We start from the raw sequence: 8,749 nt of genomic DNA on the forward strand, positions 1-8,749 counted from the left end.
GACTTCGGCCCAATTTGAGAAGGAAGGGAAAAAGAAAGGAAAAAGGAGGGAAAAAGGAAAACCCCACTTTTGCCGAGTTTTAAATTAATTTGTTTGGCCAAATTTTATACTTCTGCAATTTGAATTTAAATCCAGTTAGTCGATTTGCGAGCCTCGATTTATTTGAATTAGGTTGTTTTAGAGGGATTTTTCCTGAGTTAATTAAGCCAATTGTTATTTACGAATTTCTTTTTACAATTTAGGCTTAGGACGAAACTCCGGGTGTGACAATCAGTTTGCACTTTTGCCTGGATAGAAGCTTGCGAGGCACGATCGGCGATCCATTGGCGGGCTCGAAGCACGGGAATCCAATGGGATTCGATGTAGCCTGCTAGGACGATGGCATCTACTAGGTCACCGGGCAGCCGGTCTTGTATCTCCTCAATCCTCAACCTAATTGGGCCGGCGTCATTCATCAGCGTGTCAACCGGATAATCCAGTCTGGCCAAGATGTTAGCAAGTCGATCTCAGAGGTCAGTAGGCACGGCGGCATGGGCGTCAGCACCAGATTCAGGGGAGCCGATGTATTGGCCAACGTCAAAAGAGAAAAAGTTGCTCAAGTCCTAGGATTAAGGCATCAGGTTAGGCAACGCACGATAAGCTCAAAAGAGTACGAGAAAGGTTTACCTGTGCTAAAGGAGCAACAACGGCCGGCTAGACAGGTGTACTGGCGGGCAAGATGGCCGCCTCCGTGGTGATTGTTGGTACTGGAGCGGTATCGGCCGCTGGAGTTGGTGAGTGGAGGACGTCTGGGATCTATCATAGTGCAAAGTGCAAGGAGTTACCTGTACCAAAGATGCTGCTCGCCGAGAAGGACGGTGGACCACCATCTTGTGTTTCTTCCCAGACCTTAGAGCTGGGCCGACTAAAGAAGGCACAGGGGTTGGGCTCGGTGGCATATGTAATGTCGCGGCAGCAGGAGTTGGATCGATGGCATCGGTTGGCACCGGGATGGCATTGGCCGATGATTTGACAGTAGACTACAGGAAAGAAAATCAAAAAAGCGATCGGCTGAATAAAGCAACAATTATAGTTCAAGAGGTAATTACCTGCCGAGAAGGGAAGAGATAGGCGATTACCTTTTGCCTAACGTCGGTATCTGAATCATCGCCAGCTGCGGCGTCAATAGCGACATCCATATCAACCGATGTGGTCTCCAAAGGAATGGCCTCTGTGGTGATCTTTAATTTCTTCTTCAGGGCTCGTTCGCATCTCTTGCTGCGCTTGGGTCTTCTCAGTGGACTCGGATGTCCCAAGAATTTCTTGACAAACTCACAAGGGGAAGGAGCACCATGACCCAGAGTTGGCAGCATCGAGGTTGAATATTCGATCAGCCTGCCGCTCCGGCTAACGGCAAGAACTGCGGGAGTGGGCTGCAAAGCATAAGGGTTAATATCAGATTATAACAAGAGACGTATAAATAGCGAATTGACAGGTTTTAATAGTTATCTCAGGGTCAGAATATTAATAATCGGAGTCGATCCGATTACAGAAGAAGCCCACTGGTGCCGAGAACAAGTGTTGGTGCAGCTCATTCCACCAGGCAATGTAGGCGTCCAGCACAACATTTCCAAAGGAAAAAGAGGTCGTGGACCCAAATGGGATAACTTCAGCCATTTGGATAATCCTATCGAACTCCAAGGCCGAAGTTACCTGGCCCCTAATTTCAATCCGGCCCAGGAAGAACAGGTCAGCCGACAACTGGCCACATCCAAGCTGGCGTGCTGCGAGGGCTAGATGGTAGAATTCATATGTGGGCCGAGCCGATCGTCACTACAAGAAATGTATGGTTTTTTGACATATTAAGTATGACAACAAGATATAATGTCACTATATCATTTGTTTTATGACATTATGTAATAGGCATTTCAATTTAATGACAACAAAAAATTATATGTGACAACAAATGTCATATAGGTATTACAATGTCACCTGGTGACGATATTTGCTCATGTCATAAGGCCTATTTTGTAATGTCATAAATATATGACAAAGGATGTGTGTCACAAAATACTTAATGAATTATTGTTATTTTTTCCATAGTGGCATCACTATTGCCACGTCAGAAGTTTTTTTTCTTTTTTGTTTTATTTATTTCAGCCCAACTTTGTTAACACCTACAGTTTTCTCTTATTTATGTGTTTAATATTTTCTTAAGAATAAGTTTAAAATGCAAAAAGCTAGGTTAAAATGTATGGAAAATTTGAAAATAGCCAAGATAAAATTTTATTAAATACTTTGTGTGCTCATCTATTTTGTAGATTTTTCTGGGAATTATTTGAGCATGTAAAGTATTCTTAATAAATCATCATTCCAATGCTTAAATAAAATCTAAAATGTTTAAAAACTCTGGGTCATTTTCAGCCAGCAGCTCTCTCCCACTCCCCTCTTTTGGCCTGGTCACTTGAGCCCAGCTCCCTCTCTTCTCCTTTGTTTCAGCCCAAATGAAGTCCAATTCTACTCCCTCGCTTGTTTCTTTTTTAAGTTATTGCACCATTATATAAATAACACATAAAAATAATTATCTTATATATACCATTTTATTTTTGAGTTAATTAGTTCCATGCCATTGGAAATATGACTATTTAGAAAAATATCATTACAATTCGCGTAGTCGGGTGGGTGCCACCGCAATTTTTCAAAATTTGATCCATACCACTGCCGTCACTTTTCCATCCATCTGCCTTCTTCCATCCGTTTTCTTCTGTCTCCTTCTCCGTCGGACTCGTCACCGCCTCCCGCAAGACGGCAGCGGCAGAGGCGAAGACGGAGCCGACGACTCCGGCAGCGGAGTCGGTGACCGGCGGAATTTGCGGGGTGCTTGGACAGGAACTGCCGTGGAATGTGTAACGGATCCGCCATGGACGCCCTGGTGGAGCTGCCGTCGGGCGCGCGGTGCGCGGGGCTCGTGTTCTTTGGGTGCGCGCTGTGCATGGCGGCGCTCGGCGTCGTACTCCAGCTGCTCCGGCGGTGGCGGTGGCCGTGGTGCAGCTGCCATGTGTGCCGGCCTACCTGATCGGGTCGTGGAGGAGGGACTTCACCAACCTCGGCGACTGGTAAGCGCACCTGCTCCGCCGCTCGCTGACGGGCACCGTCCATGTCCACGTCCTCGGCTGCACCGTCACGGCCAACGTCGAGTACATGCTCAAGACCTGCTTCGACAACTTCCCCAAGGGGAAGCCCTTCGCAGCGCTCCTCGGCGACCTGCTCGGCAGTGGCATCTTCAACGTCGACGGCAACATGTGGCGCCACCAGCGGAAGATGGCCAGCCTCGAGCTCGGCAGCGTCTCGGTGCGGTCCTACGCGTTCAAGATCATCGCCCAGGAGGTGGAGACGCGGCTCATGCCGGTGCTGTCCGACGCCCAGGAGGAGTAGAAACTTGCAAGCAAAGTTTCACGTGTGTGCATGGCTGCATGCTAGAAGTTGGTAGTTAATTTTGCATGTATGTAATTAGTTTACCTGGTCATTAGCACTTAGTGGGAATCGTGGTGCGTGAGTTTTGGCCAGGTGATTGGCTAGTTCGTTGTAACTTTAGTCTATATAATGACTGGAAAACGACAAGAGCAAGGTGGCTGCATCAACCAAAAGCATTTCTAGCTTGTGCCATCTGTTCACTCGTGTGTGTGACTCAAGTAAAAAATACGTGAGTGTTTGTGATAAACACTACAGAAGAGAGGGAGTGATTCCAACAGGTTCGCCTTCGATACCATCTGCAAGATCTCCTTTGGCCTGGACTCGTGCTGCCTCGACCGGGACATGCCCGTGTCGGAGCTAGCTAGCCGACGCGTTCGACACCACCTGGCGGCTCTCCGCCATGCGGGGCGCCGCGGCGTCGCCGTTGCTGTGGAAGATGAAGCGGCTGCTTAACATTGGGTCCGAGAGGGAGATCAAGAAGGCCATCAGGCTCATCGATGGGCTCGCGGCGGCGATGATCCAGGAGCGCCAGAAGCTGGGCGTCGGGAACAGCCACGACCTCCTGTCACGGTTCATGGCCTCGGCCGGAGACGCGCATGGCGCCGCGGAGGACAAGTTCCTTCGCGACATCGTCGTCAGCTTCCTCCTCGCCGGCCGGGATATCCGCGCTCACGACGCTCTTCGTGCTCCTGTCCAAGCCCCCCGCCCATTCCGCCGGTCACCGACCCCGCTGCTGGAGCCGTCGGCTCCGTCGTTGTCTTCGCCTCCGCAGCTGCCGTCTTATCGGAGGTGGTGACGAGTTCGACGGAAGAAAACGGAAGGAAGTGTCAGATGGACGGAAAAGTTGGCATGGATCTGATTTCAAAAAATTGAGGTGGCACTTAACCGAATACGTGAATTATAGTGGCATTATTCTAAATAGCCATATTTGCAGTGGCATGAAATCAATTAACCCATTATTTTTCATATGTAATAGACTACTTATAAGTTGTATGTTATAAGTTTCAAGAATTTTGGAGCTAATTTACTATCTTCTATATGTTAATTGAATTTTACATGATTACGGAAATTAATTCAAAATTGAACAAAAAGTGCATCTAATAAAATACCAAAAATTACAAAAAATAATATTTAGGCTCATATGTTGCATTATAGCCCATGTTCTTGAGATTTATGAAAAATTAAATTGTCTTGTAAGTACAATTCAATTTTCTATCCCCAAATAAACACATAATAATTACAACAATATGTATATTTGGTGAGAAAATTATGCAAAATGACATGAAACGATATTTTTGGTCATAAGCTTATCATAAAAAATTTAAATGGTTTTAATAAAATGGGACCATACATTATTCATAAATAGATATATTTGTCTCTACTTATAAGAAACTACATGAGAGATGTATCAATTTGTAAGCAATGTATGATCCGATTTCATTAAAATCATTTCAATTTTTATGGCAAGCTTGTGGATCAAAAATATGGTGTCATGTTAGTTTGCTTAATTTTCTGACCAAATATAGATATTACTGTAATTACAATGGTGTAATTTAGGGACAGAAAATTGAATTGTCCTTAAAAGATAATTTAATTTTTTATCTATCGCTAGGATGTATGCTAGAATGGAACACATAAGCCTAAATATTTTTTTTTTGCAATTTGTTTTATCTTGTAAGATGTACACGTAGTTCAATTTTAAATTAATTTGGATAACCGTGTAGAAATTCATTTAATGTATAAAAATTCATATGATGTATAGAAAATTGCAGAAAAATAATATTTATGATCATATGTTCTATTATAGCCCATTTCCTTGAGAAAGATGGAAAATAAAATTATATTCTATGAACAATTCAATTTTCTATCCTCAAATTACCACATAATAATTACAAAAATACATAAATGTGGCCTGAAAATTCTACAAACTGTCATGACAACAAATTTTTGGTCCATAATCTTTCGATAAAAAACTTAGTTGATTTTAATAAAGTGGGACCATACATTTTTCATAAGTTGATACATCTTTACTTTAGTTTCTTTCTTGTAACTCAGAACAAATGTATATTTTGTGAACAATATTACAAATCATTTTGTCGGATGAATAAATGACCCAAATAAAAGTTATAGATTTTGATGAATTATACAACTTTGATGTTTATGACTTTTTCAGTTGAAATCATTTAGTATTTATAAATATTGTTTGAAGTTGTCACAATTTGAAATTCAAATTCAAATTATTGAAACAAAGTCATATGACAAAATGACCAAAACAAAAGTTGTACATTTTGATATGTTATAGAACTTTGTTGTTGGTGACGTTTTCATTTGAAATTATTTATAGTATTTAAAACTATTTTTTAAAGTTGTCATAATTTCAAATTCAATTTTATATAGTTCAGTCAAACTCGGATGGAGAAATGACCAAAAGAAAAATAGTAGATCTAAATGAGTTTTACAACTTTGTTTTTTAGAATTTTTCATACGAGTTGATTTAGTGCCATAAAAATTAATTCGAAATTTCCAATAAAAAATTTCACTCCTCACCCCTTCAAAAATTTTATCTTCCCTCCTCCTCTCTCTCCTCGCCCAATATTTTCCCCTTCTTCTCTAATCCCTACCCATCACCACTCACCAGACAGCCCCCGCCGCCCAGATCTCGCCCGCACAGTCCCCGGCTCGCCTCCCAGATCTCGCCGCCGGCGCCGCCGACTTCGCCGGTTCACCCAACTACTGCTCGTAGGCGTCCCAGCCCCCATCCGCCGTCTCCCTACGCTGCTCGCCGGCGTCCCGTTGGTGCCGCCGCCACCCCTCGACGCTGCCGCTCGCGTCCTCCACTCCGACGCTGGTCGACGCCGACCCGGATGGCCCCTTCCACTCCGACGCCACTCGGACGCCGGTCGACTCCTGGTGTTTGATAGGTGACATCCATGAAATCTGTAAGTTAACGGATAGACGAACTATATGAAACCTTGATGGTAGCTGCCTGACTGACCAACTTTGTCTATCTGAACTTAGATGTGGAAACTGAAAGCTGTTGTATATGGGCGAGAAGTACTATTACCATACAACTAAGGCCCAAATTTACTATGATCTTCAATCAAATGTTTGTGCTATTGTAGCTTGCAGTTAAAGAGTTGGAAAAGATTAATTCCTTCAAATCACCACGAGAGAAACTTATTTGTGTTATGAGCTGTTGTCAAATCATCAACAACTTGCTTCTAAATGTATATGAAATGATCGAACATTGTCCAGGGCTGATGATTTTCTTCCTATTCTTATTTATATTACAATCAAGGTAAGTTGAAAGCTGATAGTTGTCACTAATGCGTTTGTGTTACTTTATGCATTCTACATTTCTACTTTGGAAAATCCTAGTCTCTAATACTTTCATGTTTTTACTATACGGAGTACAACTGACAATATACTAAAATTTGATGTAGGCCAATCCTCCTCAGCTGCACTCGAATCTAAAGTTTATTCAGCTCTTCAGAAGAGAAACAAAGCTTATCTCTGAAGTTGAATACTATCTCACAAACCTCATTTCAGCAAAGATGTTTATAATAAATGTCAATGGACGTTCACTATCCATGGAACAAAGTGTCTTCGAGGCACATATGGAGTCTGCAAGACTTGGTAATCACATATCTGTTGCTATCAGTACTAGTTCACAAGGATTGGGTACATCTACAACAGGACTGAACGAGGAATCTGGTGTTACAGAAGGTCTGTTTTTAATATTTGTGGCTCAGTTTGTTTGAGAATATTTGCATCATGTTTTTGCTAAATGATTTTTTTTGGCACGTTCAAGGTGTGTTTCCTTCTGGTCTTCAAGTCCTGTTTAAGAACCACTAGTCCTTAGTACTTGCCAGTTAGAAACTACAGTAGCATGTTATTAAGTATTTGAAGTCAGCCCTTTTAAGTGGCAACATTTAGATTTCCTTTTAAGTGGCTCTGAACTTGTGATATTTCTCAACTCTAAGGGTTTAGATTTAGTTTTCCTTACTTTAGCTGCATAATCACAATTCTTAGTTCATATTTAACAGGATTAAGATTCCCATTCAAGGACTCTGAATATTGTACAGTTAGGTTAGCCATTGTTCTGATAAATACCTAAGAATGTGTTTTGAACTAACTAGCATATGACTAACCAGGTAATTCCTTGGCATGTCTCACATGTTATCTAATCTTCTCTATGCATAGCCAATTAGCCATTATTAGTTGTATTGTAACATTATTCAGTGATTTATTTTATCGCATTAAGCAGTACATCGTAAATTAATATTTCTTACGGTAAAAGTTATATTTGACATCTCATTGAGTGTTTTTCTCTGCATTCTTTTCCAGATACTGCAAAGAGCACGTTCTGGTTTCAGATTTCACACATACAACCATAGGCCCATGGCTACCATAGGACCTGTGTGGTGTGGGCTGCAACTTGTTGTACTTTTGCTGCTTGTGTTTGTTGAACCAAAATTGGTAGCTCACATTTTGTTATCTGCTAGAATGTTGTGTGATTCATCAACCTTGACAAGCTGGTGCTACACAAACTTTTGTTGCTTGTTGTGGAACAATTATTTGATTCTAGAAGTAGGGATGAATTCCTTTGAATCTAAGATTGTATCTGTTATTTGGCTGATAAACATTCTGTTGTATTCTGATTTGTGGTATGAGAAATTGGATTCAATTTGGTGGGCTCAGATTTTAGTAGGCATGTTGGCTTTGATCTGATAGTATGTCGATAAGATGGACCAGTTTTGAAATGGGCTTAGTTTTGAAATAGACATATTTTAAAATGACCAAGTTCTAAAATGAGATGTTGAAATTAATGAGACGTAAAAAATTAATAGGCCGTAAAAAATAATGTCCTGTTAAAAAAATAATTAATGACGTCAGCTGCCACGTCATCATCCCCACATCACTAGCCATGTCACCTGCCATGTTGGCCGTCACGTGGCAATCATCTGTCATGTTTAACTTCGTCATAAAGGTTGGGCTTTAGCAGACCAAAATTTATGTTATGACATTATTTTTTCCTTGCCATGATAGCATCCATCCTACGTGGTGTTTCTCCATGTGGCAAGGTTTAGAATTTTATGACAACAAATCAATGTCATAAATCTCTATGACATTCAAATCTATTGTCATACATTTGTGACATGAAAGTATATAGATATCACAAAACAAATTTGTGACGGTGGTTTTTTGACGTTTCAATTTTCGTCAACTAAATGTCACATTGTTTATATTGTGACATAAATTTCATGTATTATGACAAACACGATGTCAAAAAACC

The 8,749-nt window shown here is 41.5% G+C and overlaps 2 pseudogenes; both read left to right on the forward strand.

Annotated features, from left to right (window-relative positions):
* The first annotated feature begins 2,899 nt into the window (after window positions 1-2,899).
* On the forward strand, window positions 2,900-4,512 carry LOC107303521 (annotated as a pseudogene).
* Window positions 4,513-6,054: 1,542 nt separating this feature from the next.
* Window positions 6,055-7,790, forward strand: LOC102699656 (annotated as a pseudogene).
* Window positions 7,791-8,749: the final 959 nt, after the last annotated feature.

This window comes from Oryza brachyantha, chromosome 2 (assembly GCF_000231095.2).
Source record: "Oryza brachyantha chromosome 2, ObraRS2, whole genome shotgun sequence".
NCBI classification, from domain to species: domain Eukaryota; kingdom Viridiplantae; phylum Streptophyta; class Magnoliopsida; order Poales; family Poaceae; genus Oryza; species Oryza brachyantha.